General features: G+C 37.0%; 1 protein-coding gene across 2 annotated transcripts in view; it reads left to right on the forward strand.

Annotated features, from left to right (window-relative positions):
- The first annotated feature begins 548 nt into the window (after positions 1 to 548).
- Positions 549 to 23,522, forward strand: part of Gpr174 (G protein-coupled receptor 174) — a 40,548-nt gene continuing 17,574 nt past the window's right edge. Inside the window, 3 exon segments of one of the 2 annotated variants that reach the window (NM_001106938.2) lie at positions 549 to 651; positions 882 to 985; positions 14,445 to 14,530. The gene's annotated coding sequence lies outside the window, so the exon portion shown is untranslated. 2 annotated transcript variants of the gene reach the window in all.

Consider the following 23,522-nt stretch of genomic DNA (forward strand, 5'->3'; position numbering starts at 1 on the left):
AGAGTGGTGAACAGGAAGTTTAAGGGTGATTATAGTTCTAAATCCCTCTTAAGGAGTGGAGTATTTATTTTCAGTGTCGGTATGTTACAGGTTTGTATATTTAGGAATGTTCTAGGCAGGGGTCATTCTCTCACTGACCTTTACCATTAGAACCTACTGTATATTTAGAGATATGTCCATTTAGATACTGAAACAAAAGTGCAGAGCTGGTAAAAGGGGATCGTACTGAAGGTGGCGGTGGTCTGATGTCTATAAAAGGGACCAGAGGGCACCTAGCTTCTGCAAATGACATTGTAAACAGTCTCGGTGTTATCTCAGACTCAAAGCTCAGTGCAACCACAAAACTAGAAGACAATGTGTGTGACCCTATAAATAGAAAGGAGCGTTTCTTCTGCTAAATATGAAGCTTTGCAGGCACTATGTACAGCCTGTTGAATAGCCTTGGATTGAGAGAGAGAGAGAGAGAGAGAGAGAGAGAGAGAGAGAGAGAGAGAGAGAGAGAGAGAGAGGAAGAGGAAGAGGAAGAGAGAGGAAGAGGAGAGGAGAGAGAGAGCGCGCGCTGCTCACCCACTAGAAAACGGAAATGTTCAATGTGTTCAGAAACGCTTGCATATTTCATTCTGACAACTCACTACCATATTTTCCAACATGGTAATGGTTTGGTAATCCTGAAGTTTTTAATCTGCCTTTTTCCTTTTTGCCTTCATCATTTTTCTGTTGCTTCTCCCCCTCTCTCTCTCCCTCCCTCCCTCCCTCCCTCTATCTCCCTCTCTCCCCCTTTTCCTCCCTCCCTCTCTCCCTCTGTCTCCTTCTTGCCCCCTCTTTCTCCTTCATCGCTTTTTTGGGGGGGAGTGAATGAGGATTGGATTGGTTGTTTTCAGAAAACGGAGCTGGATCGGTGCACAGATCAGTAGCATCCTCATTGGAGTGGCTGTCACATGAATTCTTTGGAGATTTCTGGAGAAAAGAGAAAGAAACTGAAACGGTAGGCTCCAAATTGTTAATGAATAATTAGCTCTAACATGCCTTTCACCCTTGATATCTAGAATTGGACAGTTGGCATGAGGTTCTAGCTAATCTGTCAGATCTAAATAGTCATGAATATAATGAACTTGGACCATCCACAAAGATCTTTTTCTTGGAATTTTCACAAGCAAAAATAATCATATGATTGTCTGCTTCAGGTGGGAGGAAGAATATAACTTTGCATTTGGTAAAATGTAAGTTTTAAATGGAATATTTCTTTTTATAATGTATTTAGCACAAATGATATCAGACAAAATAGGACTATGAATATTTGTGATTTAGCCTAGCTTGTATTAAGAAAGGTGACTTGCAGGAAAATGGGGGATGTTTTTATCTACACTTTGCTATAATATTTTGGTGGTGATATATCTTAAACTGTTGAATGATAAAAAATAGTTGATTCATTGCCTCTTTCAAAATGCTTTTGAAAATGATAAGTATAGCATCTCAAGACTTTAATCAGCATGAATTTATTCTCCTCCGAGTGAGTAATATATTTTTATTATAAAAATAAACTGTAGTTATTAGTAACTTTAGAGAGATTCTACTATCAAAAAAGCAGTCCAGGAGAAAAGATGCGTTTATTATGTGAAAGGAGGCAAATAAGAAAGACAAACAGGCACAGCTTTTCTAATTCTCTTAGATATGCTATATTTATCAGGGCAAACAATCAGCACAATAAAAACAATGAGGTTTAAATTATATTTCTGATCAGTATAATTGACTTGTTTTCTACAAGTGTAAGTGCATTGCTTGTCACTTTTGTGTTTTTTTTTTCTTGATTGGAAATGTAAAGAAAGATGCCTTCTGACTTTAAACAAATATGAAGCTATCCCTGGCATACAACTGCTAGGAGCTCCATTCAGAGATTAAAAGAAAAAGGTGGATTTCTATCTGAGGTGAGGGCAGCAATGAAGAGGAATGTGGAACATGACCAAGGATTAGACCCCAAATAGGTGTCCACTTGCTTTGCTGTGAAGACTGATGGTTCTTCAATTTACTTTTATACTAGGGTAATTTTCCATGGAAGGAAAGTTATAATTTAATTGGACAAGCTGAAGTGGCTATTTAGGAGAGCTTTGGTCATTTAGCCAAGGGTATTTCTTTCCTCCAGCTTCTATAAACTTCAGCTATGCAGGAAATACATTCATCTTATAGAAAGAATTGAAATTCTTTAGCCTAAGAAGACATCATGCTAGCCACATTTCTGAATATTTATAAAAGCCATTCTCTGAGAAGACTGTGTTCATTGCAGAAATTTTAATTTTGCTCTTAAGTAAACATATTCCTGCTTTTCTGTTATAAGTTTATAGTAATCTTATTATGATAAATGTCCCTAATGCATTCATTCTGATGGGGACTGTGTAATATGGTACTGGGTATTGTAATGGCAGAAAAAATCTCTAAGAAACAAAAATGAGACATTACCTGTTTCAAAATGCTTATGTTTACCAGAAGACTCTTATGAATACATGGATTTAACTCTCTTTCTGCTGGGCAGCTGAAATGCATGGGAGAAGAGAATATGTATTTTCTCTTCTTCTGATAGACTGCTCTCTCTTCTCACATCAATCAGATTACTGAAAGCAGAAAAGGAATTTAAATCCATTCTGGGACTACTATGCAGTCCTGTGACTAGTCTTCCTTTAAGATTAGTCTCTCAAAAATCTGCCTCTTAAGAAAAGAATAAAAATTCACTGGAATGTTACCCTGGCCATGTGTATGAACTACAGGTACCTCTTTGTGTTTTTAGAAGTAAAGTTGATTATTTTACAACTGGAAAAACCGAGGCTCAAAGGTTCGAAGTAACTCGGCCAAGTGCTTCTTTACTTTAACAGAGAAAAGGCTAAATTCTAGGTTTCTCAGCAGCTCATCCAGTGCTCATTTCTTTCCTTCCTGCTGCCTAACAAGGCTTGTGGATTAAGATTCATGCATTATTCATTTGGAAATCTTAAAAGATGTCATTTAGAAATCACTCAAGAACCTCTCAATACCATGATGTACTTCAGGCTTCTCCCAAGGGCTCTGGGGGTATAACAGACTGATTTGTTGGGCTTTACCACTATTTCCTTGTAAAATAGGAAAGAATGGTTCCTACTCTGCCTATATATAAAAACAAAAACAAAATACAAATCGATACTAAGTACTGGGAGAAAACAATAATACACATGTGGCCATATATGCCTGATGCGTATGTATTATATCTAGTGTATGAGAAACTATGTGGTCAATGCAGAAGGGAAAGAAAGTATTCAGAAAGTTGCAGGCATGAGATATAGGCATTCCAAAGTTGGGAAGGCAGTGAATATTTCTGTATATCAACCTGGCTAAGGCGAGAGTGTGAGAAGGCTGCATAGTTACAGTATTAGTTAAGAAGTAAATCCAAAAGAGGATACTCTAATTAGTTGTTTGATTGTTATTAACATTTATCATACTCCCAGGCACTATTTGGGATTTGGAAATTGAAGTCAGTTTTCTTGGTATAGTCTTTGTAAGCCAAGTGAAAGAGGGCAGTGTGCTTCTTTGGCAGCATTCTCATGTACAACCACAGCTACATTTGCATTAGCCAAGAACCAAGATGCAAATAGAGTGTCCCCAAAATAGGAGTGTAGGCTATTAACCAAAATCAAGTCTGTACAAACACTAGAAACTTGGAGCTAGATAAGGAACTTTACTAACTCACATTATTTAGTAAGGAAGTTCAGGTTGATTTATTGCCTCGTCAGTTGTGGGTTATATAGAAGCACTCTGTATTCTCAGAGCAAGAATGTGGCCTTCTAATTCAAGGTCAGCTTGCATCTTGAGCAGCACAGTTATTTTCTCACTGAAAATATAAGATATATGTCAGCAGCTCCCATCAAGTAAAAGAAAAAGAAGTCACTCATTTCTGTTTTTACTTTTAAAGTTTAAACATAATAATATTTTCATACAATAAAAATATGATAAAATCATATACTTTGCTCTCTACCAATTCTTCCTAATTCCTCTCCACCTCCCAAAGTCACCTGCCAAAAGTCATTTCATATTTTCTGACTTTTTTGCTTCCTCAAAAGACTTTTGTCCAGTGTACATTATGCATGGGAGATGTAAGAATCCAGTAATAGATGAATTACTTTAACATAATTATAATTACAAACATTTGCTTAAAATATTCTTATGTTTAATTTGACAGACGAGATACAAATACTTTTTAAAAGCTAATAGTGGTTTGTTGTGAAATTTTTCTTATAAGTAAGTTATTTTTTATATTATAAAATGATTCTCAGTGACAGACATTGGTAATGAGAATGGTTTACTGCTTAGAGCATTTGCTCTTTTGTTAGGTGAATTATAAGATAGTATTGCTAAATGTCTAGTCCCTTTTTGACTAAACAATGTGCTATAAAAATGAACAGCATGAGATGGATAGACATTTTTTCCAGAAGTGATTTTACAAATAAATATTGTTCCCACCAATTTGAAAAGAAAATGCCTATAGAGGGAAGGTTTCAAACTTCTGCTTTATTTTAATATTTTTTTCTGGATCCCTTTAATTTTTAAATCAAGCATATCATTTATTTAATCTTGGAAAGTATGATTATTTGGCTTTTCTTCTTATATGTTTGTGATGATTGCACCTTAATTCTACATTCTCAAGTATACTTTTGGTTGGGGTCTGTCTTTTTAATCATTTCATCCTTTAATACTGGCATATTTTGGGTGTAAAGACACTATAGACATTTCTTTCTTCTGTGGTAAATAAAGATAAATCTAAGGCAGGCTTATTTTTCATCATGCCATGGGATTCTGCACAACAAAAACTTTTGTCAATTCGTCTAGTATCAGCCAGTTTGAGGAAGAGCTACTAAGAGAAGAGCTGGCTGGTTTTATTCTCAAGAGTAGGTACAGCTCACATCAAGGCACCTGAAGCAGTAATGCTTTCTTCTATTAAACACCATGACCTCTAAACATTAACAAAACTGAAAAGAAAAATCTACCTAGATGTAGCAGTATGAATATGACAGTCTAGTTTTGAAGTGGCAAGTCAAGATAAGTAATATAGGATTGGAACCTATAGCATTCTGAGCAGGTTTCCGTACATTGGGATTGGGGCTACCCTGATTGTCTGAAAACCTGGTAAAATGGTCTTTTTTGTTGTAGAAAGAAGAAGTGTAAACATCCCTCAGTGTAAACTCTAAGAAGACACTTAGGAATCTGCAGAGGAAACTAAACTTTTTTTCCCATAATACAATTTGATATGACTATAATTGATGTAGAGTTACTTCCTAATATCCACACTAGTTCTGAATTTCATTTGTAAAAATTACACATTGAAAGATATCTTCTCTGTGTCTGTTTTAGTTTTACCTAGAGAAAAATCACCGAGGAAATTTAAAATTTCCTGGCTTTGGGTAAACACTAAATTTGAAAATTTTGTAACACCATCCAATTAGTAAGAGATATTAAATGTGATTACCCCAGGTTATAAATCATATTCTAACTGGGAGGTGGGACAATCACATTTGGCTATAGTAAAACCACAGGCCAAACCATTGAACTGAGAACAGGATCTTCATTGGAGGAGTGAGAGAAAAGTTTGAAGGAGCTGAAGGGGCTGCAACCCCATAAGAACAACAATACCAACCACCCAGAGCTCCCAGGGACTAAACCACTACCCAAAGAGTACACATGGAGCAGAGCAACTCACGGCTCCAGCTACACATGTAGTAGAGGATGGCCTTGTTGGGCACCAATGGGAGGAGAAGCCTTTGGTCCTGTCAAGGCTGGACCCCCAGTGTAGGGGAATGTCAGGGAGGGGAGGCAGGAATGAGTGGGTAGATGGGTGGGGGAGCACCCTCATAGAGGGGGGATGGGATAGGGGTTCATGGAAAGGAAACCAGGAAAGGGAATAACATTTGAAATATAAATGTAAAAAAAAAATAAAAAAAATGGAGAGAAAGCCCACACAGGTCAAGCAAATACCTAGATATGTGCAATGGCTATTCTTACTGACCTCTCCCAAACCCTGTGGTACCACCATTATGCAAAATGGTCTGGATATGCAGGATGCAGATGTAATCTTTCTTCCTCCAATTAACCTAGTGACATTTATTTATAGAAATGAATATGAACTTGGAACTATTTGCACACACTTACAAATTCAATGCCAGGGCACCCCAGTATACAGTATTGTATGAAACTACCTTGACAATTTAAAGTCTAATAGTATTTCCTGCATACATTAGCTCATTTGTCATGTTGGACCAAAGAAGAGGCAACGCCTTTTTTAAAGTAGTGCTGATCAGTTCATTATATTTTTCTGCAAAACTCCAGGACATTAGTTAAAAACACATTTACTTTATTTTCATATTTAAAAGTTGGTGGTCAATAGAAAATTTTAATTTCACCCAGGCTTTTGTTTCTTTGCTGTGGAGTTAATTTGGAAAGAAACCATTATGATGCTTAAGAATTAGAGGGAAACCAGGATCATCCATGAAGAGAACTGGGGTTAAACAACAACCATGAAAGCAAATAAGGTTTAATTCGATCAATCTCAATCCAAACTGCACCTAAATTCTTGGTGTTTAGTTTTTGCTCTTTGTCTCTTCCCTCAGCTCTAGGGGCTTAATACACTCCCTCTGACAAAAGGAAAACATTCTGAAATTTGCCAAACAAGGTTGCTTTGGGTTTGGATTTGGGCTGCTAGGAGTCCCCAACTCCTAATGACTCTGTTATATAGGCAAAAAGTTTACCAGGTTCAGACCATTCCCAAGCTTTGATTGTTTTCCTAAAAAATGTAACCCAATGCTTATATTTCTAATAATAATTTTGGGTTAAATTATTGGATATTTAAGCAACTATTCAGAATCTAGGATTAAGTAGCCATTGGAGCCTATCTACTACTGGTCCTAAATTTTATCTTGGATTCTTAATCATCAAAATCTAATATATCCCTTCTTTATTGTGCAGGACAATGTATTAAAAAGAGCTGGGGAACCTATATTACATTTTGATGCCCACTTTTTGTCCATTTTAGAAACAAAGAAACATATACTAAAGATATGAAAAAGATTGCCCAAATTTAAGCAATTGTCTTGGTCCTGCTACTTTTTCTGAAAAATTGCCTTATTGAAGTATGACTAGCATTTGAATTTCAAACCAAGTTCTTTTCAAACCAAGTTAAAGCTCTTTCCATTACTCTGTTGTCTCCATATATGAAAACAGCCCAGATTTATTATCTTGTTTGGTCCTTTTCACTTGGAGATCAAGAACACCCATACTAGAGAAAATCAAAATGCACAATTTCAAAACAGTCAACTTAGGCTATGTGAACTTGGGAAAGGAAGCTAACACACACCACACACACACACACACACACACACACACACACACACACACCAATGAATAAAATGGAAATTAATAGAAACATTATTTCAATTCTTTTCAATCATACATTATGGTGTGTTCATTGTTCCTGGGTAAATGAGTAACAAAAAGAAACATATAACAAACTGTCATCCTGTTGTAGCCTAGTTGAATGGGGAGGATAATGACTACACACATAACTTTACCAATGGGATTTATGACACATTTTTGCCATAAACAGAGTTAATACACTCCTTTTTAAGTGCAAAATTTAAACAAAAATGATTGCCTTCCATGAAGCTGGGATTATGTGAAAAATAAATTATATCCAGGACATTAGAAACTTTCATAAACATTGGTTTGCTTCTCCCTAATCTATGGCAAGCTAGGTTTTAGAACAAATGTCCTAAATTATAGCTACAATGCTCTGTGAGATATTAGAACAAAATATGCGGTTCTATATATAAGCTAATACTAACATAGGGAAAGGCTTAGAATAAACTTTCTACTCCAAGCTCCTCTAAATAGAGCCTAGGGACCAGTTTAATTTTTTTTATGTATTGGTTTATGATCTGCTGTTGAACTCTGTGCATGCAGATGCTTAAGAATTGTAGGGAAGATACAGACCCTAAGAGAACACAAATGCCAGCCCAGGTTACTGTATCCTGCAAAACTCTCAATTAACATAGATGGAGAAACCAAGATATTCCATGACAAAACCAAATTTACACAATATCTTTCTACAAATCCAGCACTACAAAGGATAATAAAGGGTAAAGCCCAACATAAGGAGGCAAGCTATACCCTAGAAGAAGCAAGAAACTAATCGTCTTGGCAACAAAACAAGGAGAATGAAAGCACACAAACATAACCTCACATCCAAATATGAATATAACAGGAAGCAATAATCACTATTCCTTAATATCTCTCAATATCAATGGCCTCAACTCCCCAATAAAAAGACATAGATTAACAAACTGGATACGCAATGAGGACCCTGCATTCTGCTGCCTACAGGAAACACACCTCAGAGACAAAGACAGACACTACCTCAGAGTGAAAGGCTGGAAAACAACTTTCCAAGCAAATGGTCAGAAGAAGCAAGCTGGAGTAGCCATTCTAATATCAAATAAAATCAATTTTCAATTAAAAGTCATCAAAAAAAGATAAGGAAGGACACTTCATATTCATCAAAGGAAAAATCCACCAAGATGAACTCTCAATCCTCATCTTCGATTGGTTTATATACAAGTGTGCAATTTCTAGGCTTGAAAGTAAAATGATGCTATCTGGTGCTGGATAGAGGAGCCTTATTTTTTATTATGGCAGCTTGCTATTTTTGTAATATGGTGATTTGGTTGAACACATTAAAGTACAGTAGTAACTGATCTCCCCCTCTTCCTGGATGAGTGAGGAGATGATTAAATGTTGATGTCAGCATCCATGAGCATATTCAGATGAGCTTCTGCTTCTGTTGAAAAGGATGCTGTGTTTGATTGTGGTCCGAAGCTTTGAAGCACTACTTGGCATCTCCTTCCTTGGAGGTCTCACTGTTTAAACATAACAGATTTGATAGCTTGTTGGTAAGGTGAGGTCCAGCTTGTCTCCACTAGGTCATCTTCATGTGAATCCGGTGGTTATACGGTTTTGTTCTAGGGATATTTCATTTTTTTAATAACGGTTTTAGCTGACATTCATGGAGAGAATGAATCCTTAGAAGTGTGCCACTAGTGAAAGGAAATCCTGTCTAGAGTATGTTTCTTTACAAAGCTGTGTCACACCATCCTTTGGGCCCTCTGATGGAAAAGTAGAATCAAGTCTCAAATAATGCCTTTTAAATTGTATCCTCTAGTATTATAGATGTAGGACAGTACTGTATCATACCTCTGTGGATGTAAAATAGCTTGTACCTGCTTTATGATACGTAGTAGTGACCGTGCTTTATCAGAGCTGTTTTTAATGATGTTGCTCAGAATGTTTTCTTTCCAGATGATGATTGAGAAGCTAATTTAAAAAAAAAATGGTGCCATGTACCACAAGAGTAACAGAACTGTGCTGTTTTCTCGGGTTTTGTTTTTTTACTTTTTTTTTTTAATGGAGTGTGCTGGATGTCTCTACAGTTTTGTTCAGATGACTGCAGAACCTGGAAAAGCTGTTGCTGCTGTTGCTGCATAACACACTGCTATTATTGGTCTTTTTATATAAATATAAATATATATACAGATATATAATTTGAATTTTTTGAAACTTTACCTGTGCTGTCAACTTTCGAAAAAAGTATCCCCGTTTACTGTGTTGAGTTGGCACTGTACAGAAATTAACAGCCATATTGGTCTAGAAATGTTGAACTTAAGTTTTTTCCATTTGTACAGGGGTAACACACTGTATTAAATATGTAAGGTCTTATATACGTGGGTTTGATTACAAAAACTAATAAAGTATTCTCTAAATAAAAAAAAAGAATTGTAGGGAAGAGAACCAGGGTTAAACAATGACCATGAAAGGAGATAGTAGAGTCAATTTTGTGCCTGTGAGTAAATTGTTACATTAGTAGTAGAGAACTGAGTTGCCTCTTTCAGGCTTATAGTACAGTCTATGAGTATATTAGAGAAAGAAATAACTGGACTCTAACTGACATAGTTTATTTTAGGAGCTCATTGTGGGAGCCATCTTGTTGATTCTGAGGTCAGAGGTTAACACAATACCACACAGTATTACAAACAAGGCTTAGGCACTCTCCTTTCAGTATAAATTAGTCTCCATCATTTCCCCCTGCTCTCATTATACTGAATTTCAAATTTGTTTTCTACCTAAGAAGAAATGGAGGAAGAGTCTTGGATTATCGATTTTTGAGCAGTTTTATAAATGTTAATGATCACTGCTGATGTTAAGTCATGCTTTGTGACTGACTAGGGGTCTGAATGTGAATGTAAACCCTAGCTTCCTCATTTCTCACCCAGTCTGCAAAAGCAGTGTGAGTGAGGGCACTTCTCTTTTGAAAATGGATAACCGCTGTGCTGAAGTGAACAGACACTTTACACAACTGGTCAAAGTTCCTCTGTACAGTTTCCCAAATACCATATTATTACCTTGCAATTACACTAGGAAAATTGAGTCTCAGACTCACCTGACTTTTAGTTGACAGATTATTCTTCAGCACACAGAAGTCCTATGCTCAATGAAGCTTGCAGCTTGAAATGCTTATGCACAGCAAAAAAAAAATCTGCAGCTGAATAAATGGAAAAGAGTACATGAGGATTATGGATCAGTGAAATCACAGCCTTTGGACATACCTTAACTACTTTAAAATTTATTTTGTGTGTGTATCCTAAATCTGAGTCAATTTTCTATAAGTCTTCCTGTTTTCACCTACTTGATTTAGGAATAGATTTGGCATTTTTCCTGTGACTTTTGGGTCACTGCTGTGAGGCAATATATTTTAAAGAGTAGGGTATATATTTTGTATGACATGTAACATGCTGACTTGGTTTGTAAACAAGGTTATTATTCATTTTACTACTGCACTCCTTTCTTGGTCAGTTGTTAAGTTCAGCAGTTTGTAGCATCAGAAAAACAGTACAGTCTCACTTCTGGTTCTGAGTGCTGATGAAAATGGATGAACTAAGGTAAAGAATATGCTCACATCTATGCTCCTCTCTGGGGGAATGGAGGGACAGGGAGTCGATGAGAGGAATACACTGTGGTTTGTTTTCCACATCATAATATCAGCTTCTAGGACATTGAAGAAAGTAGGGGGACACTGAGTTTTGGTGGATTGCATGTGGCTGTCTGATTTACAGAATTAAAATCTCTTAATAATGTAAACGTTATCTTCAAATGATTTGGCTGTCAAAGAGAAAGAAGGATATCTATACACAGATAATATATACTGGGAAAAAAGATATGAGATAAAGAAAAGAACATAGGTCTCTTTATCAAGATGAGTTCCAGCCCTGGCTTTGCCATTAACTCATTCGAAAATAAAGGCTGAGTCCTTTAAGATAACTGCTTCAGTTATCTTGTTTTTAAAGCTAAAGCATTAATAGATTTTAACACAATCAAGGTTTTAATAAACCATCAAGTCTAATGTTAAAATTCTTATTCTGTTTCAATAATGAGAAATCACAATAATATTTGCTGATTTGTTATCTATATCACCCTCAGTGAGACCATGGTAAACATTCTATCCTGAGTGTTGCCTATATAGGAACTGGCTCAATTGGTAGAACTTTCCTGGAAAGCTTTGTTTATGACACGAGGCACTGAAGTTGTCTATCATCTGTTTTCCTATGGAAATGTGCCTAAATTCATAGTGATTTCCATACGTTTTTTAAGTACCTGTTGAGAAATAACTGTATGCTCTCTGCAAAGGTCATGGAGACTGCTTTCAGTTCTACCATTAATGCATAGTTTAAATTCACTCATGAAATTACAGGAGATTTGACTTTAAAAATAAAAACACTGGTTCTAAGCAGATGAAAAGGAAGTTAGAAATCAACCAAAGCTCTGATCCCTGTTTCTAGTTCGTTATGTGAAAAGGGCAAACCAAGCCTGCTTAGCTCAGTCAAATAAATATGTGAATTTTCTTCTCTATCGCCTATGACAGATAACTTTGAGTTTGGAGGCCTCTGGTGATGCATTTTTATTACTTATCCTCTTCTGGGGTTCTTCTACTTCTACTCTGTCACCTTCCAAAGACAAGCTATTTTTGGCTGCTTACTGCATAGCTAAGACTTGTCTCAAGCTTGTGATTTTCCTGCTTCTACCTCCTGTGTTCATATTCCATGGCTGCCATTGCATACAGCCTGACAAAGCAATCAAATCCAGAACAACAACAACAGAAAACAAAAATCAAAGAAAAACAAGACCTTTAAGTATATTTTTTTCAGGGGTTGGGGATTTAGCTCAGTGGTAGAGCGCTTGCCTAGCAAGCTCAAGGCCCTGGGTTCAGTCCCCAGCTCCGAAAAAAAGAAAAAGAAAAAAAAAGTATATTTTTTTCAAAACTGCCAAGATAATTCTTTCTAAACTCATTTTTGAGGTTATGGAGAGCTTATTAAGACAGTAAACTTGTAATATACATTTATCACACAACAGTTATTTTCCTATTCTTATTTTAATATAATCAGTCATTATATTATCAGTTTCTCCATATAATTTGGGTGCTATTAAACATAAACATTTATAACTTAAAGTTAAAATATAGTTGTTTTCAAAGTACATAATTACTGAAAATTGAATACACTTTGAGAAAGGAAGTTGCTACCAAAGCACAAATATAAAAAAATTATGTATTTTAGATTTAATGTGAAATATAAATTATAATAAACGAATCAAACTTTGAAGCTATCAGTTTTTTTGTTTTTTTAATTTTTATTAGATATATTTCTTTTCTTACATTTCAAACATTATTCCCCTTCCCGGTTTCCTATTCATAATCCCCCATTCCCTCCCCTCCCCTTCCCTCATATAGGTATTCCCCCATACATTCCCCTTATTGCCCACCCCCATATTCCCCTGCATTGGGGGTCCAACTTTGGCAAGACCAAGGGCTTCCCCTTCCACTGGTGCTTTTACTAGGCTATTCATTGCTACCTATGAGGTTGGAGCCCAGGGTCAGTCCATGTATAGTCTTTGGGTAGTGGCTTAGTCCCTGGAAGCTCTGGTTGGTTGGCATTGTTGTTCTTACGGTGTTGTAAGCTCCTTCAGCTCTTTCAATACTTTCTCTAATTCCCCCCAAGGGGTTCAATTCTCAGTTCGGTGGTTTGCTGCTAGCATTAACCTCTTTATTGGACATGCTCTGTATGTTAGGAGACACATGAAATAACAAAAACAAGAAAAACAAGACCTTTAATCATTTTTATCTTCACTGTTATTCTTACTTTCTTAGTTTTTCCAAAGAATTTATTGAGACTCTCCTGTGTATCTAGAATCCTGTTTCATAAATGACAGAGGCAAAAAAAAATTATTGACAATATTTATTAAGACTCTATTGGTGATAAGCCCTGTCCCACTGAATTTTACTTGAGAGATTTCATGCAATCTTAATGATGGTTTCTACAAGTAGAAACTAGCACACCATTTGCTCTCTAGCTATCATTCATGTACTCTCCTCCCAATGGTTGGACCCTTCTGAACACTTATGATGCAATATGATTGCTGTCAGGTAATCCTGCTTGTAACCCAGATGACGTTGTCTCCCTTTGTGTTCTTTTCTCTCAGTCTTTTACCGTGTTTGTTTCTCATATATATATATATATATATATATATATATATATATATATATATATATCTTTATAACTTATCCTCTTGACTTTCTAAATAAAATTTTGTGTATGTCATCTCTTCCACTTAAAAGTATAATGTATAACAAATCCCTGTAGTATTTTCACTTTATTAGGAGATTTGCGGAAACACAGTACTTATAAGAACTGGATATGTAATAGGTACTTCAGAAAAGTTGGCAAACCTGAGCAGGGGATCACTAGATAAAGTGCAATGTAGGAATAAGTGGTGTAGTCATTGGTGTCCAAACTCTCCCCACATAGAAGCAACCTACAAGCACGACAGGGGTGCATATGAGGCAGCTTTGTGAAGAAATTCTACTTCTAAAAATGGCTAGGCTCACAACCAGTGGGCAGCTGATTCTCCTTCCTCATGCATTTTATAAGAAGTGAGACAACTGCAGTCAGGAGAACCTCTCAGAAGACTGCTGACAGAGGAAGAGATAGCTACTTCCCTCCAATAATGCTGGGAGTTTGACTAGAGACTGTGGGATTTTTCTAGGATAACTCATCAAAGTTGAGAGCACCTTGTGACCAGGGAGTGACTTGTGAGGCCTGCCAGTGGCATTCCTATCTTCTCTCACTCTTTTCCAAGGCTGCCAGGTCAAGTGAGATGTTAGATGGTAAAAGGACAGCTACATACCCTACCTTGCAACCACTTATGGATAGATGTAACTATTTGCTCATTTCCTTTTGCCTCTGGCAACACATTTTGGTGTCTCATTTTGTATAGCTGCTAAAAATTTCCTAGTCCTCCGTGCTACACATGATCACTATTTTATATTTTTTCAGGCATGAATGAATTAATCATCCCTGTTATCACAGCATCTGCAGAGGATCTGATTAAGAGCTTCTATCAGCACTGGATAAAACAGTAGGTACTTAAACTTTATCTTGACTTTTGGTCCAGCATCCTTTCCCCAAAGGTTACTCTTTCCCCCAGATTAACTTGGCCTTCATTAGCTACCTGCTGCTTCTTTGCTGTTCTATATAGTAATCTACTATGAAGCTACAAGGTTATAACAGTGAAACGATGTAGCCTCACATCACAGGAAAATATTTGTTTTCTAGAGGATTTGGTAAATTGTGTTATTTTAATTTTCCCTTTGTGGTAATACTAGAGCCTAGAAAAAACCTATAATTCATAATTATCCTACTTTTAATTGCTATATAGATATTGTGTCCATCTTTACTACTTCTGATATTATAACACATTGCATTGTAATATTGCTTACATTTATTGCTGGTGTTTTAAGCCTCTTAATTCAAAGGGGAGTACTTGTCATTTCATTCTAGTCCTGTCCATATTTTTGTGAGCTGTTCATTTCATAGTTTTCAAAAAGAAACTAGAATATCAGGTTACCTAGCCTTTGCATTTGAAATTAAATATATGTAATGGTTATGTAAACATTTTAAACATTAGATGTTATCTATTATCTATGACATAATATATATGATTATATTATATATTATAATATATTATACATTATATGTTATATAATATATTATATATTGTACATTGTATGTTATACATTATAACTTTATACATTATAGTTTATATTATACTATACATTATACATTGTATATGTTATGTGATATGTCACATATATATCACATGTCATATGTTATATGTCATATATCATCATATGCCATATATCATACATCATACCATATATCATATATCATATATACTATATAGTATATTGTATGTCATGTACCATATATCACATATCACATACCATATATCATATATCATATGTCATATATCATATGTCATATACCATATATCATATATCATGTATCATGTATCATATATCATGTCATATGTAGTATGTCATATCATATGTTATATATATATATATATATATATAGGTGTGTGTGTGTATCTCCCCAACCATAAGCTGTACTCTCTACATAAATACAATAAATAGAATAATAGTAGTATAGTGATAAAGAACATGAATTTTTCTAAGACAGAAAATTATAATGAGTACCAGAAAGTTGCATAAATATTATGCAAGTGACCCATTGTTCAACAAGTCTCCAGCTGGAGACATAATAGAATGGTGCAGTTTTCAGAATGAGAAATACAGGCACTATTTTTCTTTTCTTATTCTAGAGGTATCTTTTCAGAATTATATTACTCAAGCACCAACATAGATATATAATCACTGTTAGGAGATATGATATGTCTAGTGCTTGTTTTAAACTTAAAACCAGGAAAAGTAATAGGTATTTTTTTAAATAGAAGGACTCCCTCAGGAAAGAGGGGGGACCAGAAAGATAAATAGGCATTGAGACTAACCAAAATTTGGTATACACATGTATGCATGAAATAGCCACAGGGTAAAAAGTGAAAAAATAAATCATGAGCAAAATAACTGCATATAGAAATTAAACATGTTGTACTCTGCTGCTGATATGCCATAATGGAACAAATTATATTCTTAACCAGGAGGTTAGGTGTTGAATAACCACTTTTACTACCATAGTATGCATGCCTTCTACATGTGAATATTTGGATTTAATGAAATCACTGTGTATTTAATTTTGGACATCTGGAAGCCATGTTCAAGTTACTGGACCCATTCTTTCTAGTTGCATATTATCCTAAAAAGAGAAATATCTTTATCTTGAAAGATCTTTCATTTATTTATTTATTTATTTATTTATTTATTTATTTATTTATTTATTATTTTTTACTTATTCACTTTACATCCTTATCACTGACCCCCTCAGGATTATCTCCTCCCCCAATCCTTCCTACACCTTCCCTCCCATTATCTTCTGAGTGGGCGGTGCCTCCTAGTTATCCTCCACCTGGTACTTCAAGCATCTCCAAGGCTAGGCACATCCTTTGAGAGGTTTTCTAATACATTAAGAATGAATATAACAAAATACCGGGAAAATAAAATCAGACACCTGTCCATAGTGGTAATACTTCTATATTACCGAAACATGGCATGTAATAGAATATCCTATGCAGTAAATGGCAGGCATCGATCATCAAATTAGCCGTCTATTTTCTCAAAAGAAATACTATATGTCTATTGAAAGTATCAATGGATCAAATGGATAATCTTTTTATTTTTGAGGCAATATGCAATTCACTTAAATAGTGAGAAATTCAAATAGTCCTTTGATAATATAATACAGTGTGTTTTTATCATATTCAAACTTTCAACTCTTCCCCGACTTACTCCCCTTCCTTACATACCCATCTTTATGTCCAAAAAAACCTCCACCCTTCAAGATAAATTTGTGCTTACCAGATATGCTTGACTCTGTGGTGTTTCACTGGTAAGTGGTCAACTTACCATGGACTACATTCTTAGAAAAAAAATCTTCCTTTTTTCTTCCAGAAGCTAGCAATTGTCTATAATTCTATAGCTTCTGGTGGGATCGTGTGCCTAGCACCCCTCGAGATGCCAGAATTTGATCTAAGGCTAGCATAGGTTTTTGTGGTGAAAGAACTGTTAAGTGTTTGTGTGCAGCTGCCCTGTTGTGTCTAGAAGATAATGTATGTTGTAATCAACCACTCCAGGCACTTATCCACTTATCCTCTTTCCTCTGACACTTCTACAATGATTGCTGAGCCTCTGGATGGAAATTTGTGATATATAAATTTCCATTATGGAACTAAAAATTCTACAATCTGTTATTCTATGGTTGTTGGACAGTTTCAGATCTCTGTGTTAGTCATCATATTCAAATAAAAGCTTCTCTTGTGATGGTTAGGAAATGCATTAATCTATGGGTCATTAGGAATGAGTTTAACATATTACAAGCACAAACATTTATTCTCTTAAAATTTGTAGGCTCATAAGGCCTATGATTTATATAGCTATAGGATCATAACCTGATAATAGTGACAGGTATATGTGTTTCATGTCACAGGGTAGACCTCAAGTCCAATCAGAAAGTTGGTGGTTGCTCCCATGAGGTTTGTACTTACATTTCATCAGTGAGCATGTCCTCCCCAACCAATCATTATTGTAGTTCACAGGGTTCACAACTGAGTAAGACTGATTATTACTTTTCTGTCTGGTAGCTTGTGTAGTACCATCTAGCACCATGAAAGCTAATCCAGTAGAGGTGAAGGTTTCAGTTTAGTACCAGCTTGTTATTTCCATGTTCTATGTGATATCTTCAGCAATATTTTCTTACCTTTAAGCTCTAGAGGGTAACCAAAAACAATAGCAAATGGATTGTAATTTTTGGTGGTCTATTAGACACCAGTCTCCAATAACTATCCTATAGATAGATAGATGGATGGATAGATAGATAGATAGATAGATAGATAGATAGATCTCTTTTACACATTTATAGCAATTCATTCTATCTCTCCTCTCTAGAAAGCCTTTTTCCATAATCTGTTAATAAAAGGTAGTTCTAGTGAAACACCCGTATCTAAAAGAAAACACATATTTGTCTTTCTAGGTAAAGAAAGACACCTCACTCAGAATGATTTTTGGAGCTCCATCCATACCCCAATTTTATATTTCTTAATATCTGAATAACAGTTAACGATGTAAATATACCATAGTTTTATTATCCTTCCATCAGTTGATAGACCTCCAGACTGTTTCCAGCTGATGGCTATTGTAAATAGAGCAGCAATTAACACAGACAAGCATCTCTACAGTAGAACATGGAGTTTTTTGGGTATATGCCTAAGATTTGTATAGATGAATCATGTATAGATCTATTTTTAGCTTTTTGAGGAATCTTCACAACGATTCCTATGGTGGCTATAAAAGTTTGCAATCGCATCACTGTGAATATGTATTCTTCCTTTCCCCACATCTGGATCAGTATTTGTCCTTTTTTCCATTAATCTATTTGTTCATTTTACATCCCAATATCAGTGCTCCCTCTCCTCCAAAACCTCCCGAAAAGCTCCTCCACCACCACCCCTGCCCTTCTCCTCTGAGAAGGAGAGGGCCCTCCCTGGGTATCTCTCTACCCTAGCACACCAAGTCCCTGCAGGACTAGGTGCATCCTCTAGGCAATGCAAGTTGGTCCAATTAGGGGATCAGGATCCACAAGCAGGCAACAGATTCAGGGACAGCGCCCCACTTCAGTTGTTGGGGGACCAGCATGAAGACCAAGCAGCACATTTCCTACATACATCCAGGAGGCCTGTGTCCAGCCCATGCTCACTCTTTGGTTGATAGTTCAGTCTCTAGGAACCCTAAAAGGTTCAGGTGAGTTGACTCTGTTGGTCTTCCTGTGGAGTCCCTATCCTCCTGGAGTTCCTTAATCTTTCTCCCAACTTTAACATAAGACTCCAGAGCTCCATCTAATGTTTGGCTGTGGGTCTCTACATCTGTTCCCATTGGCTGCTGGGTGGAGCCTCTTAGAGAATTATGCTAGAATCCTGTCTGTAAGCTTAACAGAATGCTGTTAATAGTGTTAGAGATTGGTTCTTGTCCATGGGATTGGTCAGTCACTTCTTGGCTTTTCCACTGTCTCTGTCCCATCTTTGTCTATGCAAAGGTTTTTGGGTAGATTTGTGTACACTGGAAGTCCTGCCTGGCTATAGGAGGTTCCCTTTTCAGTTTTCATATCCCTGACTGCTAGGAGTCTCAGCTAGGAGTCACATGACCCTCATAGGCTCCTGGGGCCTCCCCACATCCAATCAGAAATCTTGAGTACATCCTAGAGATAGCCCCTATCCCCACCCACAACAATTTTTCCATTCTCTCTACCCTGCTCTCCCTATCCTGATTCCCCTGCCCCATTCCCTTCCTCATTCCCTCTCCTACCCAGTTCCCCCTCTCCCTCCACCTTTGATATCTCTGTTATTTCCCCTTCTAAGAAATATTCAAGCATCTTCCCCTGGGGTCTCCTTTTTATTTGTCTTCTTTGCATCTGTGGATTGTAGTCTGTTTATCTGATACTTTATGGCTAATATCCACTTATAAGTGAGTACATACTGTGCATGTCCTTTTGGGTCTCGGTTACCTCACTCATGATGACATTTTGCAGTTTCATCCATTTGCCTACGAAATTTATTATGTCCTTGTTTTTAATAGCTGAATAATATTCCATCTTGTGAATGAACCACATTTTCTGTATCCATTCTTCAGTTGTGGGGCATCGGGGCTGATTCTAGTTTCTAGCTATTATGAATAAAAGCTGCTATGAACATAGTGGAGCAATTGTCCTTGTGGGATTGATGCAGCATCTTTTGGAGTGCTATAGCTGGGACTTGAGGTAGAACTATTCTCAATTCTCTGAAAAACTGCCAAATTGATTTCTAGAGTGGTTGTACAAATTTGTGCTCCTACCAACAATGAAGGAGTGTTTCTTCATTTGTTTTTATTTAGTTTTAGCCTTAGTCATCCTGACTATGGTGAAGTGAAAATTCAAAGTACTTTTAACTTGCAGTTTCCTAATGACTAAGGGTTTTGAAAATTTTTAAAATGTTTCTTAGCCTTTTGTGTTTCATCTTTTTGAACTCTTTATTTAGTTCTATAATGCAATTTTTAATATGGGTTATTTGTTTTCTTTTTTTTGGGTTCTTTGTATATTAGAGATACTAACACTGTTGATTGTATAACTCGTAAGATATTTCCCATTCTATTAGACTGCCCCATCACTTACATGGGGGCACACTTTTCTGTACAGCCATTTCTTTTGTTTCATTAAGTCCTAATTATTAATTTTTGTCTTAATGCTTGTGTTCTCATGATCCTGCCTTCTTCTACGCCTATGTGGACAACCTCTTTAAGTAAAAATGCCCAATTAACACTGATAATTCCATCTATCTTCACCAAACTAGATTCCCACTTGCAGCCACCTACACCCATGCCAGTGGCAAGTACCTGATTTCTTATCAAGGCAGACACTTGACTACTACAGTCAACTACATTCATTTCCACTACAGGAGGATCTCTCTCTTCAGGGAGGCTCATTAGACCTATACCAGTAATTCCACTTGCCTCTATGATCTTCCTTTTTCTTAATTGATAGACATGAAAATCACTAATCGATGCAAAGCTTCTTGCTTAAGAAACAGAATAGTCAAGAAATATTATAAAAACTGAATAGAAACCAAATAAAATAATCTAACAACCAAAAGACTCTTTTTATCTTTAATTGTTTTTTACTGTCCAGTCCTTATCCCCCTCCAGTTCTGCCCTCTGATTGTTCCTCATCCCATTAATCCTCTCCCATCTTCAGGAGGATGTCCCCACAACACACCCACACCCCACCAAACTTCCCCACTTCTTGAGGCCTCATGTCTCTCAAGAGTTAGGTACATATTCTCTCAATGAAGCCAAACAAGGCTGTCCTTTGCTGTATATGTGTCAGAGGCTGTGGACCAGCTACTGTCTGCTGCCTGGTTAGTTATGCAGTGTCTGAGAGATCTTGGGTATCCAGGTTAGTTGAGACTGTTGGTTTTCCTGTGGAGTTGTCCTTCTCAACTTCTTCCAGCTTTCCTCTAGTTCAACCACAGGGGTTCCCAACTTCCTTCCATTGGTTGGGTATAAGTATCTTCATTTGTCTCATAAGCTGCTTGTTGGGCCTCTGAGAGGACAGCTGTGCTAGCCTCCTATCTGTAATTATACCATAGAATCAGTAATAGTGTCAGGTCTTGGAGCCTCCCTTCAGATGGGTCCCAATTTGGGCCAGTCTCTAGACCTCCTTTTCTTCAATTTCTTCTCCATTTTTGTCCCTCCATTTTTTAGACAACAATCATGGGTCAGAGTTTTTGACTGTGGGATGGCAACCCTATCCCTCCACTCAATGCTCTGGTTTCCAACTGGAGGTAGTTTCTACAAGTTCCCTCCCCACTGTTGGGCAGTTTATCTATAGTCTTTCTCCCTTTGAGTCCTGAGATTCTCTTGCGTCCCAGGTCTCTGTTACATTCTGGAGGGTCCCCCCACCTCCCACTTCCCAAGGTTGCATATTTCTATTCATTATGTTGGCACTCAGGGCTTTACTCCTCTTCCCACCCCCACCCCACCCATATTACCCAATGCCTAATCATATTCCCCTTTTCCCTCCCTCTCCCCTCTCCCACCCAGGTCCCTCCCTCTGCTCTTTATAATTGCTTTTTCTCCCACATAGGTAGGATTGACACAAGAAACCATTTTTTTCTTATGTGTCACTAAGGCATTTATTATACACGTAGAACCACTGGGAAGTCTTAACAGTGGCCACCCTAGAGATTACACAAGACACTAGCTAGGAAGCAAGGTAACAGAAACACTGATGGGGACCAATTACATGATTACAAGCCTGGGATTTCTAGCAGCGCTCCAGGTAGTCAGCTCTAGCTTTGGAAGTCTAAGAAAGCAGTGACATGGAAAGGACAAACATTGGTCTGGCCTTGAGCTACCTCTATGACATCAGAGACAGGAAGACTCTAAGCAGTTGGTAGTTCCAAGGATCTCCAGCTCATACTTTACATGGTCACGGGTTGACCGTGACACCACTACCATTGAACTTGGTCAGCTTGCATGCCTACAGATGCTCAGCAACAGAGCTGATCTGGTTCACTTTGAACAGGAGGCAGTTGTAAGATTTCTTTCCCACAGTTTTGGCAACTGCCTAGTGTTGGTTACTGTGAGATCATTTCCAACCACTTGGATGCCTGCACTAGTTATGAACTTCTGCCAAGCTTCCCAGTTGTCCCCATCAAAGTTTGCTTCTATGGACATCACTGGATATTCCTGAATGAAGGACTTATACTGGTCAGCCAGCTAGTCAGGTATGATGTGCTGGAGTTCTCAGAAGACTCAAGTCATTCTTGCCAGATCTGTAGATTTCAGAGGTAACTATATCCATTCTAATGACAACCTGGTCAGTGTAGCTAGCTGTCTTTAGCAGCTCTAGTCTTTCTTCAGGATCTTAGGTACAAATGCACTCACATCACCCATATTGGTTTATCTTCATTCTTCTAATATCTCTTGATGACATTCTTCATGTTGTGGTAAATCTCTGTTCCAGTGAGCATTGCCTCCCAGAAATAGGATACCCCATAGGGAGGATCATGAACTGTTGCATGGCCAGCTTGTTGTCAGCATGAGAACCATGATTGATCATATTGAAAGCTGGGACCAGCACGATAACTTCCATGTTGCCAGCTAAGTCAGTGATGTGATGGTAAATGGGCACCCAGTTTTCCATGGCAGTGGCATTCCAGACAGCCAAGGACACTTCCAGAATGTCATTTGCATCAAATTTAGATTTATTTTCAGTGCACTCCATCTCAATCATCATTTTGTCTTTCTCTTTGAGATACTCCTCCATGTGTAGTGCTTCTTATCCTCCTAGAGCTCTATGACCTCATAGACACCAGTGGAGGCATCACTGGGCACAGCAGCTCAGAAGAGAACCATGGAGGTGTAGAGATAAACCTTAACAGTGGGAGTCAAAGCTTTCTCTGGCTTTTCTAGAGAATAGATATGGTGGATTTTTGGCCATTGGATTGTCAAGCAGGAAAGAAACAGAGGCTTCTGCAGACAATGAAGAAAGTGTTAGGGAGAGACGTGAGTTCCTGAACTGATCTCAAAAAACTATTTTTAATGGAGATTTAGATGAAATTCATGACAGAGGAGAAAATAAAAGTTACTCATACAAAATCAGATACTCATGGTATCAGTGGTCTTCTTTATGGGGCTTTCAAGGGAGAGGAGTTAGAATGCTTTACTCTTAAGTGTTAAAAGTAAATAACAGAACAGGATGGATAAAACTGGGATGAGATAATGGAGCAAGGAGTATAAGGAGGGATATATAACATATATGGAAGAGAAATGTTACCATTTTAGATAAATTTAGGGTTGATAAATCTTTTAAATATTCTTAGGGATGCTATCTGTTTTAATTTTATGTAATCAATCAATAAATGCTTATATA

This window comes from Rattus norvegicus, chromosome X, assembly GCF_021556685.1.
Source record: "Rattus norvegicus strain SHRSP/BbbUtx chromosome X, alternate assembly SHRSP_T2T, whole genome shotgun sequence".
Classification (NCBI taxonomy): Eukaryota; Metazoa; Chordata; class Mammalia; order Rodentia; family Muridae; genus Rattus; species Rattus norvegicus.